Below are 27,102 nucleotides of genomic sequence, written 5' to 3' on the forward strand. Positions count from 1 at the left end.
AAGGAGTATTTATAGATAATCTGAGTTCCTAAGAGGCTACAGGAACACTGCCTTATAGAAGAAGCCATTCTCCTTTATATTCACTTTAACCAGAAATATTTTTCTTTGGAGTCAGACAGCCAGATTCCTTGAATCATATGAATGTCTATAGCTTCTACTGTGATTGATGGACTCTCAGATGATGCATTCACCACTCCTACCTTCAACTGATTGGTCCAAGTTGATCACATGGACCTCTAAAGAAAGTGGAAAATATGATATTTCTTTCAGATAACCATATAGCAATAAAATTAGAAGGTATTTCACTGCTACTTAAGGAAAGAAAAGTGGATATCTGCTGAAAACAGAAACAAAAACAAAAACAAGCAAACCAACCAAAACAAAACAAAACAAAAAAACCCTAGCAGTTACTCTCATGAAATTAATTGCTCTAAGAGAAGTTGATGCATATATTCTAGCCAATCCAGAAACTAGAGTAATTTTAAAACCTAGTAAAAATGTTGAATGAAATAATATAATCCACAGGAAATGTTAATATGCCACTGTTCCATTTATTCTATTCATAAAAGAGCAGAAGATACAAAATAAATATGGTACTAATTATGAAGATAGGTACTTTTCCTACTTGGCTTAAACTCTAAAGCCAGTTAATACAATCACATGTCTGCCTTTGCTTCCAGCTTTCATTTCTCTACCTCCCAGACAAGTCTGCTTCCAAACCACAGAATGTCAATAGAATCTGACCATCTCATTACATATCCCCAATCAAATCAGTGGATTCTTTCTTCTCTTGTTATTGCAGTGTTTCTCTTGCTTACTACTCTAAAGTCTTTCATCAGATCCATTTCATTTGTCTTTTCCTTTGCCTTGAAATTTCAATAGTACTTCTCTTGTCCTCACTGACAACAACACCAAAACACATATACATACATGCATGTAACAACAATGAATGCAAAAAGAGGCCATGAATTTGAAGGAGACCAAGGAGGCCTATAGGAGGATTTGGAAGGAAGGCAGAAGGGATGATGTAATTATATTATCATTTAAAAATATAAAATAAGGGATGGAGAGATGGCTCCATTCTTAAGATCACAAACTGCTCTTCTTGAGGTTATGAGTTCAATTCCCATAACCACGTGGTAGCTCACAAACATCTGTAATGGTGTCTAATGCCTTCTTCTGTAGCATCTGAAGACAGCGACAGTGTGCTCATGTACATAAAACACCTTTAATCCCAGCACTTGGGAGGCAGAGGCAGGTGGATTTCTGAGTTCGAGGCCAGCCTGGTCTATAGAGTGAGTTCCAGGACAGCCACGGTTACACAGAGAAACCCTGTCTCGAAAAACCAAAAACAAACAAACAAACAAACAAAAACAAAAAAAACAAATAAACTAACATATATGTACATATGTATATTAAAAACTGTGTCATTGATTAAGACAAGAAAAGAACATCTTTGAAAAGCTCTCATGAGCAAATCTAACCTGTTTGTTCCATTTGTTAATGTTTCTTCCTGTTGGGATGAATTATTTTGAGTCTCTCCTAGGCCAATTTGGGCTTATACATATACATAAATTCTTTTTATTTATCTTTAATCAAAGATATTCAACAAGACAGAAGATGTAACTTGGTGGTAGAGTTTGCCTAGCATGTGCAAAGTCTTGGGATCAAGTCCCAGCATTGTGGAGGGAAATGGAGAAATAAATGGCAAAATAAAAGATGGATCAATGGGAAAGGAGCTTGTTATCAAAGTCCAAGTTTGATCCTTTAAACAAATGTAGTAGTGAAAGGAGATAATAAAATTCACAAATTGTTGTCTGACTTCAATGTATACAGCATGGCATGTGCATCCACAGAAACACAACACAGACACCAATAGTAATAATAATAATAATAATAATAATAATAATAATAATAATAATAATGCTATTTAAAGTTACCTTCCCTGTATATGAGTGTTTGTTCTCTGCAGGATTATTCTCAGCATATCAATGTAGATCACTTAAGATATATATATATAGGAAGAGAAACATCCCTTAAGTCTCACTTTTCTTCAGTGATGGCTACATTTCTATTTCTTTCCACAAGCACTAAGTTTTCCTTTATTTCATCACACTGTAATTTCTCACACCCAATAGTATCAACAATTTCTACTTTACAAAATTTAATGCTTTCCTTATACATCTAAGAGAATTGCCTGTCTAAATGTTTTTTGACTGAGTCTCTGAACATTTGGATTTCTATGTGGTCTCCTGATTTTTCTTATTCTTCATTCTTCAGCTTTCACTTCAAATCTGTGCCTTTCTTTTACCAGCATATTCTATAGCATATGGATATTGTATTATTTGTCCAACCTTCAATGAGTCAATCTCCACTCCAACTATGGCTGCATTTCTCTGAAGGCCCAGTGACTGAGATATCTATGTGTCTCTAACTAAAGACCCTTCCTTGACTTGATGGTCATTACCTATCTACAGTTTGGCATCACCACTAACAGCAACTGGGAACAGAACATTTAGAACTCTAAATTCATGTTATCCCAACTTGCTGGAAGTCTGTTAAAGCCACCAATTTCCTGATCTCAGTGGACAGCAATTCCATCCTTTCAATGATGAGAACCGAAAACCTAAGAATGTCTCATAACTTTTATCATTTTCTTTCCCTTACCATATCCAATCATTGGTCCTATTTTCAAATAAAATCTGGAATCTGCCTCTCATTATTTGTATTTAGATCTATTTTCCTGTGTTAGGTTCCTTTAGAGATTGCTGGGATAATTTAATAGCCTCTTAACTTTTTTGTCTCCCCTGTCCTGTCTCTTATATTCCTTCCTTCCCATAACAACCAACAATGTTATACAATGATCAGTAAGCGTGCAACCTCAAATATTGTCAAATCATGTCACTAGCTTTTGCCTTTATGCAGAGAAAAATATAAGTCTTTATCTTGGCCTAAGAGACTAGAATATTTGGTCCCTGGCCACTATCTGGCCATTTCCTATGATGGTCATATGTTATGATAATTATATGACTACTGAATGTTCCTAAAGAATACTAGACACCAATTTCCTTTATTAATGGTCCTTCCTCTCTCTGGAATATTCTTCCATAAGATACTGTTCCTCTCATTCTCACACATTCTAATTTTCCAACTATTGTCTTCTCCATGACAGTGAAAATGGTGGTGCAGTCATATATCTAGCCATTCCAAGCCCTTCAATTCATCGTATGATACCTATAGCCATCCAACAATCAGTATCTGTCATGTATTTACTATACATTTACATATTGCAGGATATAGATATTACACATTATAGTGTGATACATAAGGGGAAAGATGTTTGTTGGTGTGTTTTATACACCAATGAAGTCTAGTCCCTTAGAATAATAGTTAGCACACTATTAGGTGATCAGAATATACTTGGTTACTAAACTTACAGGATATATTTAATATTTAAAGTGACAGTTTTTATGTTTCAGACAGTTTTTTATTTTACAAGTTGTCTATAATACATCATTGTGCTATATTTATGTGCAAAATGACATCAATATTAAGCTCTTCATTTTACCTCTGACTTAACTAAATATAAACTCTAATAATATATAAGTCAATTAATCTGTTGAGCTTTCATATTCATCCTTTAAATTCTAGTGTTGGTTATCTGAATCAAGGAACTCTTATAGAAGATGCCAGCACAATGTGCAAATATAAAGCCATACCAATAGAATGTTCAGATGACTATTTAATGAGACAACAAGATAATGTACAATCAAACATTGATTTTTAAAACATATCTTTTGGAAAGTATTGTATATTTAAGTAATTTACAATCACAAACCACCTATCAGATATAGATTGAGGAAGAATTCACATCTCAACATAATTGATTTTATTTCTGTACTTACATATTTATGATATTTTGTGTTTATGAATATGTGAATATGCCTGTTGCAATGCACAGAATATTTTCCATAAAAAGTCTCCCCTGATCCAAATGTCAGCAGCCCTGTCATAGAGGCCAAATAAGAATTTATATATGAGATGTGTATTCATGTTTATTTTATGGACAAACCAATTGACCCATTGGCCAGTTGGTATACTGTCACGTAGAATTTTTTTATCCTTACATCACTTTCGCAGCTCTAAATTAAATGACTAAAATACACATAAATATCTCAGGAGATGATAATTCCCAAACAAGAAATGGTTTGATGGCTAGCTCTGTCTTCTTGGGCTCCTTCCTAATCTCATTGATAACTTCCTCTTATGTGCACAGCCTATGCTCTCTGGTATCTGATCACTTCCTATTTCCCTACCTCTGTAAGTATAGGACATAGATGGATCACAAATCCTGTAATACCCCAAAGCCTCATCCTACTGTATGATTATCAAGGCATGGCCAAGACAGATATTTTTGTACTTCAGCAAATAAATGCACTACAAATAATCAATAAAACCTTTATAGAAATAGGACATGAACTATCAAGATATGTGTGTGGGTCACAATCTATAACTGCCTACTTCTTTTGATTTTACAAACCCTGTACTTGAGCCCTGAAAGCAAAACCAATCAAAGCTAATAAAAATGCCAAGGTTTTATCCTTCTTGTTCTTTATGGGTTGTTCCCCCTACCTGTTCTGTTTCCAGAGTGACAACAGGACGTCTCTGCTCACAGATGTGAGAAACACAGGCCAGCATACCCAAGAACAATTTCAAATATGTCTTTAAAGACACTGACTTTCCACTTCGGTGCTGAATAGTGAAAGAAAACAAAGCCTTAATAAGTTTATCAGGATCTAGCCAGCGACTTCAGCTCCCAGGAGCAGAACACAAAACAAGGCTAAAAAGCCTGGAACTTGAGTTCCTTCCACCTGCATTTTCAAGTGGTCAACTGTAAATGAGAGCTTTGCAGTAGTCTTTACTATATGGTTAGAACACACTTGTTTGATAAAATTAAAACAAAAATCTTATCCTAAAGTGGAGGGCAGAGTAAACCACTGTTAGAATGTTATTATCTTCACATGAAACATTTTGCCTTTGAACAAAAGGTTTTGGCTAGTAATAAAAAAAAATTAAGATTTTATTCTGAGCCATGAACCTGCATGTTCTATGTCCCAAATTTAGAATATAAAAGCGTAAAAAGAAGGAGATGAAGAGAAAAGTACTGGAGAAGCAGCCACACAGTTGGATACACAGGGATATTTGGTGTCAGCAGAAAATTGACTTCAAGAAATACCTAAATAAAGTCTCTTATAAAGTGACAAAGGTACTTTTGTATACTATACACATCACTTCATAAATTCTTGAAATATGTATGTGTTTCCTACATGTCTATATGTGCACTACATGTGCATACATTGTTCATACACCACATGCATGGGCATGCTTGATCTGGCACGGGTTTCCCTAGAACTGGAACTATGTATGATTGTGAGCTACCATGTGATACTCGGACCTGCATCTGGATTCTCTTCAAGAGAAATAAGGGTTCTAAATCACTGATACATCTCTCTAATACATCTTCATATACATTTAATAATATCCAGATAACATAATCCTAAATGTAAATAAATTCAATGCAAATAGTTGCTATACTACATTCTTTAGGAATAATGACAAAAATGTCTATACAGATGTAATTTTCTTGATTCAATATTGTCAACAATAGTCTGTTACTTGTTGAATGCAAGGATCTGGACCCTGTGAGCTTATCTGTCTATGGGCAGGATCTGGTGTCTAGTACAATGCAGGACCTATTCTTTGCCCATGTTTTTGCATGCAATGCACGTGTCCTAAGACTAGTAATGCCCATTTAGCTTAGGACCTTAAAATATTCCTCAGGGTTCCCCAGCATTCTTGTTTAGAATCTATATGCATTTGTGCAGTGGAACAGATGGCCAATAATAAACCTATGTAATAATATTACCGTTGATTTCCCTGTCTTCAGCAGGAGAACTGTGTTCATTGTACCCTTCTAGATAAGGCTCTACAAATGATTGAGCCCTGTCTACACAGCCAGCCATGGAGAAATCAAAGTTTAGACACAGTGTTTCTTTGGCTAAATGTGTTGGTAGCCATCCAAATCAAATGATGACTTTACAGAGCTCCAGACAGTGAGAGAGGTTCACATTGTAATCTCAACTTATTAGGGTCTCATTCAGCTCTAACATGATGTCTCCACAATTTCTAATTTTCAAAGTAGTATTGCAGAAAAAGCAGAAGACAACTGTATTAACTATAACCGTACACTCTATAGCATGCCAGGAGGGTTTGTTATATTCATTGGCAAAGGCACTTCAGATGCATTCAGTGGGAAAGTTCTGGGGCAGATCCCAATTTCTAGAAATACATTTTTCCCTGAGAAAGTGATTATGGAGGAGGTACAGGTGCACAGACACCACAGGCCAATCTTTCCTCCAATTCTATTTGAGTTATGGATTTCTAGCAACAATCTGCTGCCCACTGGTTTACTAACATGTAGAGCACATCTGAGTGTACACTCATAAGATAGAAATTGAACCAGCCAATTGTATGTTCTATTGATCTACTATTATGCACATGGGTTTCCGACTGGCATTAGACAGAAGATACACAACCATATATTTTGTTTAAGTATCTGAAGAGTAACATTCTGAAGTACACGATCAATAGTTTCCTGTTACTTATCTTTCTTGTATTTCCTTCCTGTCTTCTTCACCAAATTTGTTAATCAGCTCCATTTTTCATATCCACTCTCTATGAGGCTTCTTCATTATCAAGTTAGTATGTATCAATAAGCACATACAAAAAATCAGAATATTTATAAGGCACTGTGTTCTAACAGACACCCAATAAATATTGCAGTTGTTGAGAGAAAGGAAGTCATTGACAATTTGTAGAAGTGAAGAAAGGATATAATTTGTTTCAATAGGTAGTTTGAGGAGGAGTTTAAGTAGTGATTATAAAGAAATTCTGGTTGTGTTTCAGGAAAGTTTTAGCTGGAGAAAAGACTTCCTATAGATAGTAAATATCACTAGCAGAAAAACTGATGGACAATTCAAATATTAAGCAAGGTAGTTTAGTCTCTTCTTCTCTTATCCATTAGCCTCTTCATCTATAATATAGAAATAAATATGCATCCTCATTTGGAGTTGTTATAAGTAAGTGGAATATGCAATAGAATACTGTAAGACAGTGAGTGATGGTGCCGGGCTCTTTCCCTCACCTTCCAAGTAATAGATCAAATCATGAAGTTCTTTGTTGTATGAATTTGGACATTTTCCCCACTAGCTCTTGGATAATGGTAATTGTAATTTATAGGTGGGCTTTGTATTCTATATTAAATACTCATAAAATGGTTCTACCATTTTACAACTGGCTAGAAACCATGCATAGTATTACATTTTACTCCAATTATTTGAAATTTATATGAATATGTACAGAGTTGGCATTTCAAGAAAGAGTGTACTAGCAATTTTATATTGTTTAAAGTGAAGAGGTATCATCTTGGGTCTTAGGGAAAGGTTTCACATTGTCTTGACAATGTCATCTTCATAGACTGTTGTACAGATAAAAAGTTACTGTGTTTAGGTTACAGGGCACTCCTGATCATCATTGAAGAGGACATAAAGTGGTCTTCTATTTAGTCAGCCTTTCATAATGAGGTTCTGAGTAAAAGAAAGGAGAAGAAAATACTCAAGGGAAGAGATACATTGACAAAGTGTAGAACAGAGACTGAGGAAAAGGCCATCCAGAGACTACTCCACCTAGGGATCCTTTCCATATACAGATACCAAACCCAGACACTATGGGACATACCAAGAAGTGCTAGCTGTCTCCTGAGAGGCTCTGCCAGAGCCTGACAAATACAGAGGCAGATGCTTACAGCCAACCATTGGACTGAGCACAAGGTTTATAATGGAGGAGCTAGAGAAAGGACCAGAGGAGCTGAAAGAGCTTGCAATCCCATAGGAGGAACAACAATATGAACCAACCAGAATGCCCAGAGCTCCCAGGGTCTAAACCACCAACCAAAGAGTTCTCATGGTTCCAGCTGCATAGGAAGAAGAGGATAGCCTTGTTAGACATCAAGTGAGGAGAAGCCCTTGGTCTTGGGAAGGCCCGATGCCTCAGTGTAGAGAATGCAAGGGCAGGGGTTGGGGAGGGGATGGGTGGATGCTAGAGCACCATCATAGAAGCAGGGAGAGGTAGGAAGGGATAGGGGGTTTCAGGAAGTGAAACCAGGAAAAGGGGTAACATTTTAAATGTAAATGAATAAATATCCAAGAAAAAAAAAGAAAAAGAAAAAGAAGCAACAAAGTATCTAGTAATGTAAGACATAGTTCTGGTAAACAGGCAGTTGGTTTTTATAACCTGGCTACTTTCCTTCCTGAAAAAATCTCTTTTCCTTGCAATAGATATTATACTATAGCTCTCCTATACAAGAATCTTGCACTCAGTTCTATTACTTTGATTCCATTGTAGAAGGTAGAAATAGGAAACTGGGGCATGAAATTAAGTAGATCTTGGAAGAATAAAATGTAACTATGTGCATTTCCATTTCCCCCAATAGTGTTAATGAATTAAATTTAACTATTCATTATTTGAAATTTATTAATACATTTATTAATAAATTTTTCTCATTGTCTCTTTTCCTTCCTCAACTAGTATTGAAATAGCCTCTCTTCTTTTCCCAGAGTCCTATTTGAAAGACACAGTGAGCCTTGGTGAGTTGGGACTATCCCACAATGATGGGGGGTAGCCCACAACTGCACCCAAAATCTGAATCTCAAAGAAGCCGAGACCCAATTTTATATGACAGATTTTGGGTTTCTTGTCTCCCTTCTTATATGAAATTGTGTTTTCTTTTGCCCTTGCTTTTACCTGATTTTGATTATATTGATTCTTTAGTTCTTAACATGATTTCTTGTGAAGATTACCAGATTTCTTGTCTATAACTATTAGTGCCTCCAGGACTCTCTTCATTTCTGAATTTGATTCCTTTCAGTAATATCCTAACTCCCCACCATACCTGTTCAATAATCCTCACATTGCCATAAGATTTTAGAATTTAGGAATGAGAAGTCAACCTGGGATAAAGTCAACTTGCATAAGCACCAGAGACCACATGACTCCAACCTCCAGGACAGTTGGTTTTCCTATCCTTGGGAGAAATGATTTCCTTTTGCCTCTTGTTATAAGCTTTCCTTAATTTATGAAGGTTTCTGATAACTATTTTGAAAGATATTTCTCTTATGGCATTAGCAGGAAATCAGACTGTCAGTTTATTTATATCAAGCCTCAGGGCAAAATCACTCTGCATGTTGAAAGTTACTAAAATGCAGAAAATAGTTCTCTCCCTCTCTCTCTCTCTCTCTCTCTCTCTCTCTCTCTCTCTCTCTCTCTCTCTCTCTCTCTCTCCCTCTCCCTCTCTCTTTCTCTCTGTATGTGTGTATCTGTTTCTCTCTCTTTTTTATCTCTAATTTAATCCCAATTTCACCTCATTCATACCCTCAAGTGATTCCTAAAAGGTCTAAAGGTTTTCAAATTCTTGTTCTTTTCCTAAGAATTCAGAGATTGACAACTATCTCTCCACATCTACTAAATAGTTATATAATAATAGCAATGCATTATTGGCAATGAAAAAGTTAGTATTTTCTTATAACCTTACTCCAAGCCATGAATTAGTTACTTTTCTGATTCTAAGACAAAACATAAAGACCAAGACAATTCATAAGATAAAGTATTTAATCAGACTTATACTCAAGTTCCATGGGTTACCATGATGGTGGAACAGTGGCTCAGCAGCAAGAAGAGCTGAGAACTCACAATATGATTCACAAGCAGGCAGAAATGCACACTGTGATTGGCATGTCTTGGAACCTCTAAGCCAATACTTGGTAACATACCTTCTCCAACAATGTCAAACCTCCTAATTTTTTTCCAAACAGTTCCACCACCTGGGAGCCAAATACTCAGATACATGAGCATACAGTGGCTATCTTCATTCAAATATCCACAGGTTGTGATGCCAAGGGTTCGGGTGACAAGGCCTAGACTTTCAGGAGCTCCTGATGTAGGTTCATCTTCTTGCCCCAACTCAGGCTTTTTCTTCTTGATTGCAGTATCAATTGCCCTTTCCTCAGAAACCCCAAAGCTATCTGCTGCTCTGTGTTGAACTTCGAGAGCCTTTGATCGGGAGTGAATCCCGGTTCTTTTGCCAGCAACAGGATATAGCCTGAACACTGCCTTATGTAAAACACAATATCTGAATGAGGCTGGAGGCAGGCAGGAAGAAGACGGGGCTGATTGGAAAGGGCTTCATTAAAAAATAAAACATTCCTCCCTGTTTGAAGTGAACAAAGTCTGCTAACAAGGATTCTGCTTGCTGGGGTTTCCAGCTGTTCCCTCCTGAGTGCTTGGGTATCAAAGCTGTGTGGGCCAACAGTAGGGCTGTTTGCTTGGCTGCCAGAGCAATTACAGCCTGGCAGTGCTCAGGTCTGTTACTGCTTTCATTACTATTATTACTTGTCTGCTCATGGATTCTGAAACCTGTCTGCATAGACACAAACCCCAGGGAATCACCAAGCCACAGGCACAGTGTTTGACGTCGCTGCTCCGTGACTCTTGGATTGATATGAATTTAATGCGTTTCCTTTATCTGGTAAGCCAAACCAAAGAAATGTAGACTTACATTCACAGGAAAGAATGTTTCCTGCAGAAAATGTCAGTTCTTCAGGCACGCATAGTATAAAGGAAAAACAGAATCTTCATTTTCATTTGAAAAGACTACCACTGGCATTTTTGGACTAGGGTTCCCTTCTTGCGTCTAGTTCCAGAGTCATATTTGATGCAAAACTGTGCACAATATATATGTGTGTGTGTGTGTGTGTGTGTGTGTGTATACACACATATATATATATAGTGCTTTGTTTAGAGTAAAAAAATAAATTAAATAAATTAATTAATTGAATAAATTTATGAAGACAAACACGCTAATAAATTTCTCCTTCAGATAATCGGAATGCTTTGCATTCTTAGAATTCTTTCACCCATATTTTTGCAAATATTTATGTAAATATGCTAGTTGCAGTCTCACTGTCTGAAAACAGCAACATCTTAGAAAGTTTAAAAAACAATCATCTTTAATGTTAACTGTATTAATATTCAAATGTCATCAATAATTTTTTCTTATTGATATTTCAGCTCAAATACTTAAATTAATCATTACTTCTTAATTTACTTATTGACTTAAATCTTTTAAAAAAGATTACACAGTCATTTTATTGCTTTTAAGCTGTCAGTGATAATTTTTCTCTACATTTGGTCAAGCCTTATTGACTGAACAGAATACAAAGTAGTTCTGTTGCTATTGTTCAGATATCATTATTTGGATCTTAACAGGGAGTCTTGCCATTTAACAATCTACAGACCTCAATGCTTTTGAGACCTTCTTCCTATTTGTTTACCATTTCTCCCATTCTATCCCTCTTTAATGCATTCGCTCCAGCAAGAACTAGAAGGAAAACAATACGTGTATTAATGAGGGAGGGTATAGGTGACAAGCAATGCTCACAATTTGAGTGCCTATAGGCGGCACTGGGCAGGCAGCATAATTACAAGGGGCTGGAGAAGTATAAGAAAGGGTGGCCAAGCTGCTGTGCTTCTATACAAGCTTAGTTGTACAACATTTAAAACTCTTTAAAAAGATAAACATGTGTCTAACCAGATGTCTTTAGGTACACACTGTTATCTATGACTTCAGGTATCAGCTTAAGTCACAGAGGTTTTGTTTCCTGAAAAATGCAAGTGTTTCTCCACTTTAATTTAGTTCTGCCTATATGATTCTTGGGAACTGACATTATTTTTTCTCCTTTTCGGTGATCTTTTAACTGATTACTCAGGACTAACATCACACCACGAACCAAGCCCTACACTAGCTGTATGAAGTGCATTGGTGTGTATTGGTGGTGTGGCTGATGAGCATGTCATCCCTGCAAGCTGGAAACATGGCTTCCTGCAGCTTAAATCTTAGGACACAGTGAGTCACGCTGATGTGCATTAGATGCATGAGATGATCATATATGTTCATAACTAACTGCCAGTCATGACAATTTGGCCCAGCTAAGCTGTCAATCAATCATCACAAAACTGTCTAATTCTTCATGTAACCAGAGATAATGATTAAAAGAGGCCTACATGGATATTTACATGGTATTGAGAATAATCAAATGTTCACAGCCCCCTTTTTTATTACTGAAACCCAAATAAATCCTCTTGGGAGAGCAAACAAACAATATCCAGCTCTGCTGTGACCTATGCTTCTGGGAGAGGATGCTAAAGTTTTACTAAAATATAGAGTTTTACAAGAACTCCTTCCTTCTTTGCTTCTTCTGTACTTTGAAATTTTCATTTTCTTTTTTCCAATAAGCTTATATTTTCTATACTGAATATATACCTTAGGAATGCTATTCTATCTTGGCCTACTCAATAATTTAATTAGATACAATGATAAAAGCTCTAATTTCATTTGAATGTCAGAGATAGTTTATTGCTTTGTTTAATCCATGCCATATTGGCCAGAAAATAATTTAGAGAAAAGGAAATAATATGTTTAGAAGAAAACACCCAAACCAAGCAGGAACCAGGAACATTCATTGCTACACAGAAGTGCACAGACACACATTTGTTATCTGTGAAAACCTGCTGTGACTCTTAGTTTGATATTTCATGTAGTGGAAATCCCAGGGACCCTGGGCTCAGGAGATGCTGCTGTCAGTGAAGTGCTTGAGTTGAAAGCATGAAGACCTGAACATGGATCCTGGAATCCACATTAAAAATGAAACAAACAAGGGATCCTCATCAGTAGGAAGCCAGGAAGGAGCAGGAATAAAGAGAGCCCCAGAGCTTATTGGTTAGCTAGCCAGCTGGCCTAATTGGTAAGATCTAGGATCAGTGAAAAGACCTTGTCTCAAAAAATCAAATGCAAAGTGGTAAAGAAAGGCACCCAATATTGACTTCTGATCTATTTGTGTTCATGTGCACACATGCACATACACACATGCACACACACACACACACACACACACACACACACACACACAAATATATATGCATGTATATACATACAAACTCCTTACATTAATTTGTACTAAGTCAGAGCATCTATTCTATTCTATTAGGACAGGGCATATGTTCTTTATATCTCATTGACACAGAAGCACTTTAGTAGTTGGAAATATTTCCCCATTTAAAAAATGAGGGTACTGAATGTAAAGGTATTATGAATATGGATGTCATTGTTTAGATAGGGGAGTGTAAGAGTTATGATTCTGAACACCTAAGAGCTGAATACCAACAAACTCTATATGATTCAACATGGTGGCCTTCCTGGAGACTATATACTCATGTGCAGTATTCCTCAAACTGTCTTTTGACCTATTTCTACTGAGTTGTTGACCCATGGAATTTCATGGTTCTATAAAAAGCCAGTAGACAGTATAAATTAATGCAACCATGATGCTACCTAAATTTTTAAAATAAGCTGAACTTATACCATGTGCTTAGCTAACAGCTTGGCTTCCCATTTGGCTCAGGCTTCTTATTTCATCAGAGACACAAATTCATGAACATTTCATAGGCAAGCATTAATATGCAGATCACATTCTGAACATTACTGGACTTGATTTTAATGGTGTTCTTACTCATAAAGCCTGGCAGCCAGCCAGTATGACTGGCAAAGGCATCTATAGTGGATGCCTTTCTTTGTAGACAACATAAAAATGGGCAAGTGATAGCTGCAGTTTCAGATTCATGTTATTCTGTGCATACTAGAGAGTTAAACATTCAGGGGGAGAATCTGTTCCATTGCCATGGCCTGTAAGGCTCTAGTCAATCACTGTCCTTTTTAGGTAAGTTCTCAAAATGATGCCTCTAACATATGGGATGTATGGGGAATGCAACATCACTGCCTTCTTTTTCCAGTCTGTTGGGGGAGAAAGAAAATTCTAAGTGAGATCCAACAGACTTCATACAGACCCAGAGCTAGAGACAACTCTTTTGTCATCATGTAAAATAGGGCTGGCCAAATTGTAGAAGATGAGTACCTGGGTTATGAGTGGAAATAGTGAAGTAGGAAAGTCAGCAGCATCTATGCCCAACTGGGATATGCATGTTCTTGTGCTATACTGGGAAACATGTTGGTAGAAGCATTCAAAAAGAACAAGAGCTTTGGGAATGCATAGCCTGTAATAAAGGAAGACTTCCAGATCATTCAAAAGCGTTTGAGAAACAATTATTATATAACAACAATATAAAAATCTTGACTTATTTATATATTGTGCTGGCTTAGAACAAGGGTTTGTTTCATCCTTGTGCTGGTCCTTATCTATATAGCTTTGCATGCAGAACTGCCAGTTTATATATCTGTGGATCAGAGAAATAAGCTTGCTTAAATTCTAGGCTATTTAAAGACACAGTATCTGCTTCACAATTTACCACTGGCTTGTGGTTCTTAAAAACATGAAAGGCACCCACAGTCAGCTTTGCTATCTGTTATGTGGTCATTCATGGTATAGGGACAATATCACCAATAAAAGGCCCAGTAAGTCCAACACAGAAATAAGGACATATTTGAAATCCAGCTCACACTTTGTGCCCTGCTGGTCCAGTGAATCTATGGTTGGTTTTATTTTTTTTTTCTTTTAGTTACTAGGGAAACAGTTGTCAGTAATGGAAGAGGAAACTTGGGCTGAAAGTATGGGCAATGGACAGGGGGTACTTTGTATAGAAGAACCCATCAGATAGAGTCTGTCAGAGACACCAACACGCTTTCTGATTGATTTGGTCCCCAGCATGAAAGCATTAGAGTCCATTTGATGGAGTCGATATGCGAGGAGGCCATGGAGCCTGTCCACCAGCCTCTCTCTTTCTTCCTGGCTACCTATTAGAGATCGAAGCTCTGCATGGCTGGATTGGTTCGGTTCTAACTTCTCTGCTGGGTGCATGTCAAGATGGGGAATACACAAACTGACTTCTAGTTCACAGCCTCCTCTGAAGTATTTTAAAAACCATATTGGGTCTGGAGAGGTGGCTCAGCAGTTAGGAGCACTACTATACTTGCAGACAATCCAAATTAAGTTTCCGATATTGATACTGGGCAGTCCACAACCAAATATAACTCCACAGATCCAACATCTCTAGCCCCTGAGGGCTTCTAAGCTCATAGGTACATATGCATACACAGAAACATAGATTTATATGACTAAAATTATAAAAATGAATCGAACAAAATTCTCGAAGGTCACCTTCTCTCTCATCCTACACTTGCATTTCATAAAGGTTCTGAGAATGTTTCTAGGAAGAATTCCAATGAAATAGATACCTCATGGCTATTATTAGATCTAAATTGCGAGATTCTTACATCACAAGGAAAATAGTAAAAGCCTAGAATGGGATTCTAAAGGTTACAGGGAAGAGCACAAAGAAAATGGAGGCTTACAAAACTGGATATGCCAGACAAATACCCAATAAAATGACCCAGAGATTCTATCTTACACCAGTCAAAATGACAGTTATTCAGAAAATAACAGATGTTGATAAGGATGCAAGCAAAATGGAACTTCTATACACTACTGGTGAGAATGTACTTTAATCAAGCTACTCTGAAAGGAAGTATGGAGGTTTATTTTTTTTTTTTCAAAAACTGGAAACAGCCACATCACATGACCCAGGAATGCATTTGTAGGTATTTGTAGGTATTAAAAGAATCCAAGTCAACATATCACAGATAAGCCTGGCAAACTTTGTGGCATTTGTGTGTGCGTGTTTTCATGTGTGTGTAATTGGAATTTTATTTATGCATTAAAAGCAAAATTATGTAGCTTTCAAGAAAATGGATGTGCCCTCTGGTGCATCAATATAGACAGTATCATCAAGACAAAATTGTGCTTCCTTACATTTGTTCATCTTGGATTTTATGTAAAGTCACATATGTATAAATGACATAAGTCTTAGTGAAACTGTCCTGAAGAGTAAAGGACACTAATAAGAATGATTAAGAGGAGTGGAAAGGATATATAGGAGAAGATATGGCTAAAACACTTTATACACCTACATGAAAATCTCTTTATAAAGCTTGGTGCTATGTAAAATGAATATACTTCAATAAAACCTTACACATTCTTTAGCACAGTTGATCCCTCTATTTTTTGTACCCATTAAATGTTTAAATTAAACAACTGAATCTCAACATTTTCCAAATAATTTTAGATTTAATTTCATCAGTAAATTTGAAATTTCCTGTTATATAAAATATCAATTCAGATATGCTACTGTTCTTTGAACTATGTATATTGTTTGAAAAACTTTGAGTGGCATTGAGTTTTCTTGATTATTAGAAAACAATAGAGAAAATTCTTAGAGAAAAATACTTGAAATAAGATGATTCACCGTGTGCAGATACCAGTGCTGTACTGGATATCTTAGCATAGAGGTTACTTTAAGATTGTGGGAAATCCTGTCTTCTGGATGTGACATGCCCACTGTACACATGATCCCATAAGATCTGTGTATAAGTAATTCATTTTTAGAAGATCTGCTAAAGGTCAGCTAGTTAAAACTCCAACAGCTATGAGAGAAGCACCTGAGGCTCCATCTTGCTGAGGAGCTGATGGGAGTTGGTGTTACTGGGGAAGGAAGACATTCTTTTTCAGAGACATTGTCTATGGTAGGTTGCACATGCTCCAATGATTTGTTGGAAATAGCTAGGGGGAAATGAATGGAAGAGTTAGTGGTTAGTGCAACTCTTTCATATACATAGAAAACATAAATATATGTATAAACTTCGTATATGTAACATATATTATATACATAGTATATATGTATTAAAATTTAAAATAGTGTTTTAATAAGTTAAAATCATGAAGTAATCAGATGAACATCAGAGAAAACCTTATATGCACACTAGCATATCGTTTCATAGAATGTACTCTAAACAGGTGATACCACAGACATACTCATGATGTAATATTGTAACTGAGGAAGCAAATTATTTCCTTCAAATTACTTTGTGGAGTTAGAATTCTGAAGATTTTGGAGGATATGTACCTTGCCAATCCTTTGTGGATACAGTAATGCATATTTCCATTGGTGATAGGATCAAATGTTTCCTAGTTTTCAGCTCTTTACGAGATGTGTGTTGTGATTAAACATTAGCCTTTAATTTTTAAGACCTTCAAATTTCAAACACTCAACTTTATAATCAAAGTGGGAGGATTTTCATACTGGGGCTAAGAATTTTCCTCAAATGTCATGACCAATTAATTTCTTGTGCTTCTTTATCAGCACACAGCTTACCCAGACCATGACAATCCTTTGCACTGTACAAGCCATTTCTTTATGTGTGTATTCATCCCTTGTTCTTCCTGCCATGTTTTGCATCAATCCCAACACGTTTACTAACAAGCATACTTGCTGGATATCATGAATTTGGCTCAAAACCATTGCAGTAAGGCCACTATTGCAATAACTGAGTCACATAAACTCTTCAATTTCCAAAGAATTTATATACCTTAATTAAAATTTTTATTCACTATCTGACCTGTAGGTTAAATGATACCAGCAGCCTTTTTAATATACAGCTGTTGGCATCCTTTAATTTGTATGCAAACAAACAAGCATGTTGTTGGAGAGTGCAATAGAGAACAATATGACAAAATGAAATATGTTTATTTTAAAGCATATAACAGGATTTTCCTATCCGTGAATGAAAACTCATTATTTTTTAGGTTGTTTATCAAAGGAAATGTGGGAGGAGGATTTTTGTCACATGTTCGTTTGAAGTAGAATTATTTTATCAACTCTGAAAACCATCTATTGGCATTTTGATTTCCTGTGCTTTTGTAGACCAAGATGAAGAGAACTGATGTTATGTGCTTCTGTCTTGCTTTCCCAGAGTTCACTGTATTTATTCATTTGTTTAAATATTCCTTGTTAGCTCTTGGTAAAGTGCAAGAATGTATCACATAACTCTTGGATGGTTATTACTAAGTCCATTTTCAGATATTTCTTAGCTAGATTGCTATTGTGACTTGACTTTTTATTACACTTAATAATTTATTTTGCTGTTTCAGGGAAGAAAATTGATTTTCATGTGTTTAATTTGTAACCTTGTCTCCTTATTCAGTTCTTTATGTGTGTCTAATGCATTCTGTGTTCTTGTTGATTCTTTTGGATTATATTAGTATATGATGAGTCTTCAAACAATGATAATGGGATTCCTTTCTTCGTAATATATAAACCTCATTTTTCTTATTGGATTTTCTGGAATTTTCTAAGTAATATTATTTAATAGTGATGAGAAAGGCTATAAATTAGGCCGTAGCTTTAATAAAGACGATGTTACAGTTGTCAGTTTTATATAGCACTTGCTATTCTTGTTGATAACAATAAAGGCTTTTGTTATTTTATAACAATCCATAAGCTAAGTTCTACACCCACACATACATCCCCATACATTTCCTTCTCCTCACCACAGAGACAAAGAGACACATAGAGAGTATTATCTCAGAAGTTCCATGAGCTATAAGCCACTTCACTTTCATTGTAACTACAAGGAAACTGAGTTACTAAAATGACAAATGGCTTCCCTCAAATCACATAGATAGACATGGTAGTACTGTGCATGAAGCTCACCAGGTCCAAGTCATGGTGTCAAGCACAGTGCCCTCCTGAGGTTTGCGTATTGCAGCTTCCATCATGAATGCATGCACCTGTACTGAGTTTCTTCTTTCTTCTCTGCCTTTTAATCTCTTGTTGTGTCAAAATATCTTTTAGTGGCATTCCCAATGATACCACTACACTACTCTCAAAAACAAACAAACAAACAAACAAACAATTTTCTAGGTCACATTGTATAACTTTTGTGTATTCTAGTTCCAAGTATAGAATTTCCTTAATTTTAGATATAAAAATGTATATATGCCTGACTCTCTGTCCTATCTAATATCTACTCATCTATCTATCTGTCTGTCTGGTCTATCCATCTATCTGCCTATCTGCCTATCTGCCTCTCTGTCTATTCATCTATCCATCTATCTGTCTATATGTCTGTGTGTCTTTCTGACTATCTGATTTCTGACTAATCAGCCTGCCTATTATCTATGCACCTATCATCTATTTTTATGTATCTTCAATCTATATCTGTTTTTCTATTGTCTCTGTCTATCATCTATCTATCTGTCTATCTGTCTATCTGTCTATCTATCTATCTATCTATCTATCTATCTATCTATCTATCATCTATTATCTAACCATCTAGCCATAATATATATGATATATATGTACATATACATATACATATATACACACACATAGCTATCTATCTACCTATCTCATCTACCTATATATATATAATCCATTTATCTATCTATGTGTGTACACATATGCATGTGTATATGCATATTTGTGTCTATGTACATACATGCACATATATAGTAGATATCATTATATATAACAATCAGAGAACACAGTTTTTGTAGGGAAAGAAGTACAGACATAGGAATTGTGACAGAGACAAAGGTAGATATGATTAAGAATGAAATTCTCAAGAAAAGAAAAAACGAAACAACAAAACAAAAAATAGGATAACATCATATTCCTTCACATGTCATAAATACTTATCATTTTTAACCATTTCCCTTGAAATGTTGAATAAAAGCATGAAGTTCTTTCTTCTTACATCTTTCATAGTTCTGTTAGCCATTTCTATAGCTGCCTTTATCTTAGTAATTTCAGTTCCCATTTCCATTCTTCATTCTTTCCTAATTTCCTGGCATATCCTTCCCATGCCTTTTGTTTAGTCTATGGGCAGGATACTCTTGCTTCTTTCTGAGAATATAAGCAAGACTTTTCCCAGCTGTTTTTCCAATTTTGATAGTCTATCTATTTTAATAGAAAACATTTGTTTTATGTCTGTAAAGTATTTTTTAAATTTAACCACATTGTCTCTTGTTAATATTCTATTTTCCTATGTATATATTTATAGAGGTGTTCAGTAGTATGCATCTTTTGTAAAATGAGACCTTTTCAGAGCTCTTCAAAGGCCAGCATAATTCCTGTTTTGGGATATGTGGCAAAAGTTGAAGACCATTCATAGTTTGAGAACTGACTAGAGAATAGATATCATCACATGAAGCCAGGATCAACTTTAATTTGTGAATGAATATAATAGGGATATTCAATGGGCTCGGTGTAGAGAACCCAAGCTTTCATTTGTACTCATTCAACATAACCCTCTTTCAGGAAGTTTTGAATTCAAAATTCACAGTGCAGTACATAAAATACTTTACTTAAAAATGTGATTGATATCACACTAAAGTATGGATGCTACAGCCCTACTCAGTAGGGAAAAGAGAATAATCTCTTAGAAGTGGAGGGAGAGAAGGATCTGTGAGGGAGAGAGGAGGCAGAGGTAAAAGGGGGGCAAGTTGAAATACGGGAGGAGATGGGGGAGAAGTACAGAGGGTCAGGAATTTGAGAGTAGGTGTGTAGCAGTGGGGGAGGGGGAGCTGGGAGTAGCCACTAGAAAATCCCAGATGCCAGGGACCCAAGAGCTTCCCAGGACCCAACAGGAATGACATTAGCTGAAGTACCCAACAAAGGGGAGATAGAACCTGTAGAGAGCATATCCAGTAGATAGAAACAGTCCCCAGTTAATGGATGGGGACACCCACCTACCTCAAAAATATTAATCCAGAATTCCTCCTGTCAAAAGGAAATGCAGGGACAAAGACTGGAGCAGAATATGAAAGGAAAGGCAATCTAGAGACTTCCCCACCTAGGGATCCACCCCATCTGCTAACACCAAACCCAGACACTATTGCAGATGCCAGGAAGTGCTTGATGTCAGGAGCTTGGTATAGCTGTCTCCTGAGAGGCTCTGCCAGAGCTGGACCAATACAGATGTGGATGTAGACAGCCAAACATTGGACTGAGAGCAGGGACACCAATGGGGAAGTTAGGGCAAGGACTGTAGGAGCTGAAGGGGTTTTCAACCTCATGAGAAGAACAACTATATTGTTGTTGGTTGATCTTAACCAACTAGACACCCCACAAAGCTCCCAGGGACTAAGCCACCAAACAAAGAGTACATAGGGGGTGCCCGTGACTCCAATTGGATATGTAGCAGAGGATTGCCTTATCTGGCACCATTGGGAAGGGAGCCCCTTGGTCCTGTGGAGGCTTGATGACCCAAGATAGGGGAATGCTAGGCTGCTGATGCAGGAGTGGGTGGGCAGGTGGGGGAGCACCCTCATAGAGGCAGGGAATGGGGGGATTATGTGGGGGAAACTGGAAAGGAGGATAACATTTGAAATGTAAATAAGTAAAATAACCAATAAAAATAAAAAAATAAAAAAATGTGATCTACAGTAATATTTTATTGAACATGCCCCTAGGTATACATGGCAAAAACATGATTTCTAACTGGAAAAGAAGGCATAAAAACATACCTATAAAAGACCACTTCAAATTTTAAAAGATATCAACTTAGAATTTCAAAAATTATAAAGTAAATGAACAAAAATCCTATTTTAGTACTATTTAAAAGCAAAATGGAACTAATAAATAAAGCCCAGGTTGATCTTGTATGGCAAGGTAAAGAAATATGGAATGTGTTAGAAGCAGGTTTTTTAATTTCTTTTTCTTTTCCAGTCAAGTCCTTACTCCCCTCCAGGTCCATCCTCCCACAATTCCTCATCCCATTCCTCCTCTCCTGTTCGAAATAGTTTTTAATGTGGAAGTATTGACTAGAAGATTCAATATCCTTAGAGCATTAATAAGAAGATTCAATGTGATTAGGGAAAGATCCATTGAAATGGAGCATTTTATCAAAGCACACCCAGAATTTATCATAATGAAAGGGAGAAATGAAAAATTTATTATTAAGGTTAAGTCACATGAAGAGGAGAGCAACAAAAACAATATAAACTTACTAGTCACTTAAGTAGACAGATGGGATTGCCATCTCACAGTCCAAAATTCTGACTCAGAATTGTTCTTGTGTAAAAGAACTGCAGGGACAAATATGGAGAAGAGACTGAGGGAAAAGCGGTCCAGTAACCTGTCCACCTTAGGACCCATCTCAAGGGGAGATTTCAAGGTCTGACACTATTACTAATGCTATGGTGTGCTTATAGACAGGAGACTAGCTTGGCTATCCTCTGAGAGGCCCAACAAGCAGCTGATTGAGACTCAGCAATTACACCAAACCATTGGACCGAAGTCGGAGACCCCATGTGGTTGAGTTAGGGAAAGGCTGAAAAAAGCTGAGGAGGGGAGTGCCCAACATAGGAAGACCAGCAGCATAAGTTATTCTGGACCCTTGAGATCTCTCAGACACTGAGTCACCAGCCAGGAGCTAGTCTGAGACCCCTGAACATATATGACAGAGGACTACCTGGTCTGGCCTCAGTGGTAAAAGATGCACCTGGCCTAATCTTTGACAGACTTGAAGCCCCAGAGAGTGGGGAGGCCTGGTTTGGGAGCATCCTTTTGGAGGCAGGGGAAAAGAGAAACAGGATGAAAAACTGTGTGGGAGGGGGACCAGGAACAGTGCGATGGCTGGGCTATAAAAAAATAAAAATCATAAAAATAGCTCTTGTCAGATTATAAGGAAGAGGCAAAGCTCAAAGGGTTAGTGGATTTTGTTTTTCTAGAATCATTGAAAGATCCTTTCAACAAATCAATGAATTCCTGAAGAAAGTGATGAATATCTAAATTTTCTTAGGAATGGCTAGGATTAACAGATTTTCCAAAAGTCTGAAGAAAATTTACCTTCCATTTATTGACAGAATTTAGTATTTTTAATAATCTTTCTTTGAAATAAAGTTCTCCTGGAATTTTAGGAGGCAAACATTTTCAAAATATCATTGTAGAGTTCCATTTCTTCTAAATATCTGTATTTTACTAAGAGATTATAGCAATAAAGCCTGCCTGTGTTAGTAGCCCAGAAACCTGGGTAACTACCTCTCATCATTGTTAACTCTTCAGGATAAATTGTATCATTGCATAATTTGTTTCTGGATTTATTTTAATCATTAAATCATGAGCATTTTCCATATTGCTAAATGGTTGTTATAATTATCAATTTAATGGCTCTATTACACCCTATCAGATTTCTTCCATTAAAGTTCCCTTAGTCATTCCTTCTTTATTACACATTTAGGTTTTATTTCCCTCAAATTTTGATTATTATATATAACATTAGTGTAATTTACATTTTTATGCATATAGCTTCACTTTTATTTTCAATCAGTTCATTAGAAATAGTTCCCTGAAGTGACATTAGCATGTCAAATGTTATTGAGTAATTTCCCTAAAGTTATGAATCAATTTATATTCCAACAGACATTTTGGTATCTAGGAGCTTTGGGTATAAAGGGAGGTCAGAAATATTACAAACTTAAATATATATCCACTCGTTTACTGTGTTTAAATGGTAGGTCTAGTTAAAATAGTGAAACTGACATTTGCTCTTACGTATTTTTCTTAGTAATTATTTTACTGTTTTATTTTAACCTTTATGCTACTTACATTTATGTGGGTTTTTTTGAACTACTATTTTGGAGTTACTCATTTCTAGCAGATATTGTTTGGGGGCAGGAACTATCACTAGGAAACAGTTGATGGTTGCTACAATGAGTTGTACTTACTGCTGTCATGAACAGCTGCTTGTACATTTTAGCAATATTATACCAAAATACCAAAATAGAGCACATTGACAAATATCTCACCCAACTTGATGCTCTTCTCTCTTATTCTCCTGTTTAAGAGGCTGAACAAGGTAAAAGTTTCTATTAAAGACTGTTAAAGAACATGGGGTATTTTTAGGACACTGTTTTGGTGAGTGAAATGTAAGCAAATTCATTCTGGTGACATCTCCCCCTATTTTTTTCCTCATTTGGATAGTATGCTGGATGGAGCTATAGCAGACATTTTCTAATGTAAGAGAACCAGAAGAGAGATGATTGACTTCTTATTTTAGATGTTGAAATAATACCAAAAGTCTTCTCATACTCACTACATTTGTGAACTCTACAAAGCCAGATCTTATTTACTGAAGGCAACATGGCTTGACTCTTTCTATGGGGCAGCTAATCAACTGTTAAGGAGAAAAGTTGGTTTCTATTTTCTTGGCTCTCACTTTTAAACTATTCAACTATAACTTTATTAATATAGTCCTTACTGTGAAAGCACCCTCAGTTAGGTGATGTTTTATACATCATACCCCTGAGTGTGACAATGGGAGAACTGAATTTGAAGGCACTCATGAATTCTTCACCCAGAGAAGTCCACATGATGAGTTCAGTGTGTGCCTAGGGAACACTCTGAAAACACCTCTTCACATTGACTCAGGAAGAGGACTTGTTTGTTCAATTATTAGGCAGGGACAGTGTATTCTGAGCTTGAGAACTAATGTTAAGTAAGAAAGAGATATTGCTCACCCTTTAAGATTTATTTCCACACCAGGACATGAATGTAAGAAAGAGACCATTCATATAAACAAATATTGTTAATACTGAGTGAGAGTGAAAATGAAAATAAAATAGGAAAGAAAAAAATCAATATGAGGGAACAAAATGAAGTTGCAGACTTGTCCCAGTCTCACAGTCAATAAAATGATATGAGTTCTTTGAAGGGTTTTCTGAACTAGTGTTTTTATGACATCAAGTGATGTGCAGAATAAATGGGCCTACACCTGAAATAGAAGCTATTTTCATGGTATAAATGCTATCACTTCAGCTACAACCATGTAGAAAGAGACCAGTGTGAAGGAGTGGCCTCCAGTCCATCAATGTTGAGCATGTTAGTAGATGCATTTTCTTCAGTGCTTGTTCAGTTATATGCCTAGCCAGAGACTGGGATTTCCATGTGTAAGGGGTGTGCACAGGATCAGAAGGCTGGAGTTTTGCTTTCTCCTTCTAGGAGAACTTCCTAAGTCACAGATACGAGGAAGGACTCTAGTTGGATGTGACCTTTACTTCCTTTCCTCTATACCAGAGAAGTTATGCTCCAAGGAAGAAAAGAGTCTACATACAGTCAGGCAAAGAGTTAGATATTAGAACTTCTGTGCATGGAAAGGGGCTCTGGGTTTTTTCTCTCTTTCAAAAGTGGTCTTTTTCCCTCTGTGGACTTGAGGAGGAAGTAAAAGCAATTTGTTCAACATCTGTCTTCTCCTTGTATAGCTGCTGTTTACAGAGGAACTTGCTTCCTTCAGTTCTGATGTAATGTCTCCTTTCTTTAGGAAGCAGGTGTCAAAAACAAGCAGAAAATCCAATTTTCAAGCAGCTCAAATCAACTAGAGACTTTGTACACACTGGGGTGCTTCTACCTTGGAAGTCTCCCATGAGGCTTGGTGCTTCCCAATATCAAGTTTTGTTTTTTGGTCTTTTTTTGTTTCCCTTGGCATGTTTAAAAGCAGTTCTTAGGAATCAGTTCTGCTCTGTCTTGGTCCTCTAGAATAACAGAACTGTTATTTGGATAGAAAATCCTACATTTTAATTTTAATTGACATAGTAATTGTACGTATTTTGGGAACTGCGCTGGGTGCATATAATGTCTAATATTTAGCAGTTTATACATGGGTATAATGTCTAATAATTAAGCAGAGTAATTATTATATCCATCATATCAAACATGTATCATTTTTCTTGTGCTGGTGTGATTCAAAAATTTTTCTTTAGTTGTATTGAAACATATAATAAATTGTTTATTATTTTATAATTATTTGTTATAATTGTAATATACTATACTATAATACATTGAATGAAACCAGTTATATTGTATAATTATTGTATCATAGTAAAATATGATATGATGAAATATAATTTTATTAAAGAATGCAATTATTGATTATTTTTATTTAGGTTTTATATGTAGGTCCCAGGGCTGTTCTGAACTCTACCTGATTAAACGTTATTTTTAGCAAAAGAGGAAGAGAATCTAGGCTAACTTTTATTTATATTTCAGGGATTCTGGTCCTCATCAGGTGTAAAAGTGATGGAATTTATAATGTTTTAGGTGTCTAGAGGAGAGACAATCCCATTTTATAGATGAGAAAGTCAAGAGTAGTAGAGCTTCAGCACCCCACATTACACCATCAGAAAATAGTAAAATTGTGATTTAAGTCCAATTCTGAAAAACACACACTGTACCTTGTTGTGTAACTATTTGTATTTGCATATCAGATTTCAAGAGCAATGGTAGAGGCAATGTTCATTGCTTTTCTCTGTTACTTACTAGCAGTGAGAACTAAAATAAGCTCCTTGGTTTTAGATGTCTGAATCTTCTTCTCTGTGGATTAGAGAAAATAATTACCTTGTAGGGCTTTGGAATGGAAATAGCTTACCACGGTGTCTGTGAGTCTGTTAGATGATGCTCTGGACACTTACTGGCATTGAGTAGGTGCCCAAGAAGGTCTTGTCAATTGCTATTAACTGCTCTACTGCCTTCTCTTACTCTATCTCAGGTTTCAATACTCCTGCCTCATCCTCACAAGTAATAAATTACAAGCATTTTCTATTACACCTGCTCAGTGTGCTCATCTATGTTCATGACCTAGGCTTACCTTTGCTTTTGTGTATTACTTTCAGACAGAGATAGTTTGAAGGAAGTGTGTAGTTTATTTTTGCAGTTTCAGTATTTATATGTGAAGGACGCCTTCTTCTTTGCCGTAGTTTAAATGAATGACAAATTGAATATCCCCTAATAAGATGATGACTGTGATGATGGTGATGATAATGGTGATGATGATGATGATGGTCATAGTGGTGATGATGATGACAACGGCTATGACGATGACATCTTTTTTTTCACAACAAACTCCTTGTCAAAGATCTATGGATTTCATTGCAAAGAGATGTAGTGGTGTGACTGGTCTTGTACCACTCATGACTTTTATTTTCCCCTTGAGGTTGCTATCCTGTCAAGCAATGCAGAAATTCAGAATGTTCATGCAGAACAAGTTGAGAAAAGCCAACTTTAAAAAATGACTGACAAGCACTATAAATCCTCAATATCTGTGATAGATATACATCTAGAGTCTCTCCTCATAATCTGAAAGTG

At 36.3% G+C, this 27,102-nt stretch overlaps 1 protein-coding gene across 6 annotated transcripts in view; it reads left to right on the forward strand.

The window, feature by feature from the left end:
- Window positions 1-27,102, forward strand: part of Agbl1 (ATP/GTP binding protein like 1) — an 887,643-nt gene that overhangs the window by 592,312 nt on the left and 268,229 nt on the right. The gene's annotated exons all lie outside the window — the stretch shown is intronic.

Source organism: Mastomys coucha, unplaced genomic scaffold, assembly GCF_008632895.1.
Source record: "Mastomys coucha isolate ucsf_1 unplaced genomic scaffold, UCSF_Mcou_1 pScaffold21, whole genome shotgun sequence".
Classification (NCBI taxonomy): domain Eukaryota; kingdom Metazoa; phylum Chordata; class Mammalia; order Rodentia; family Muridae; genus Mastomys; species Mastomys coucha.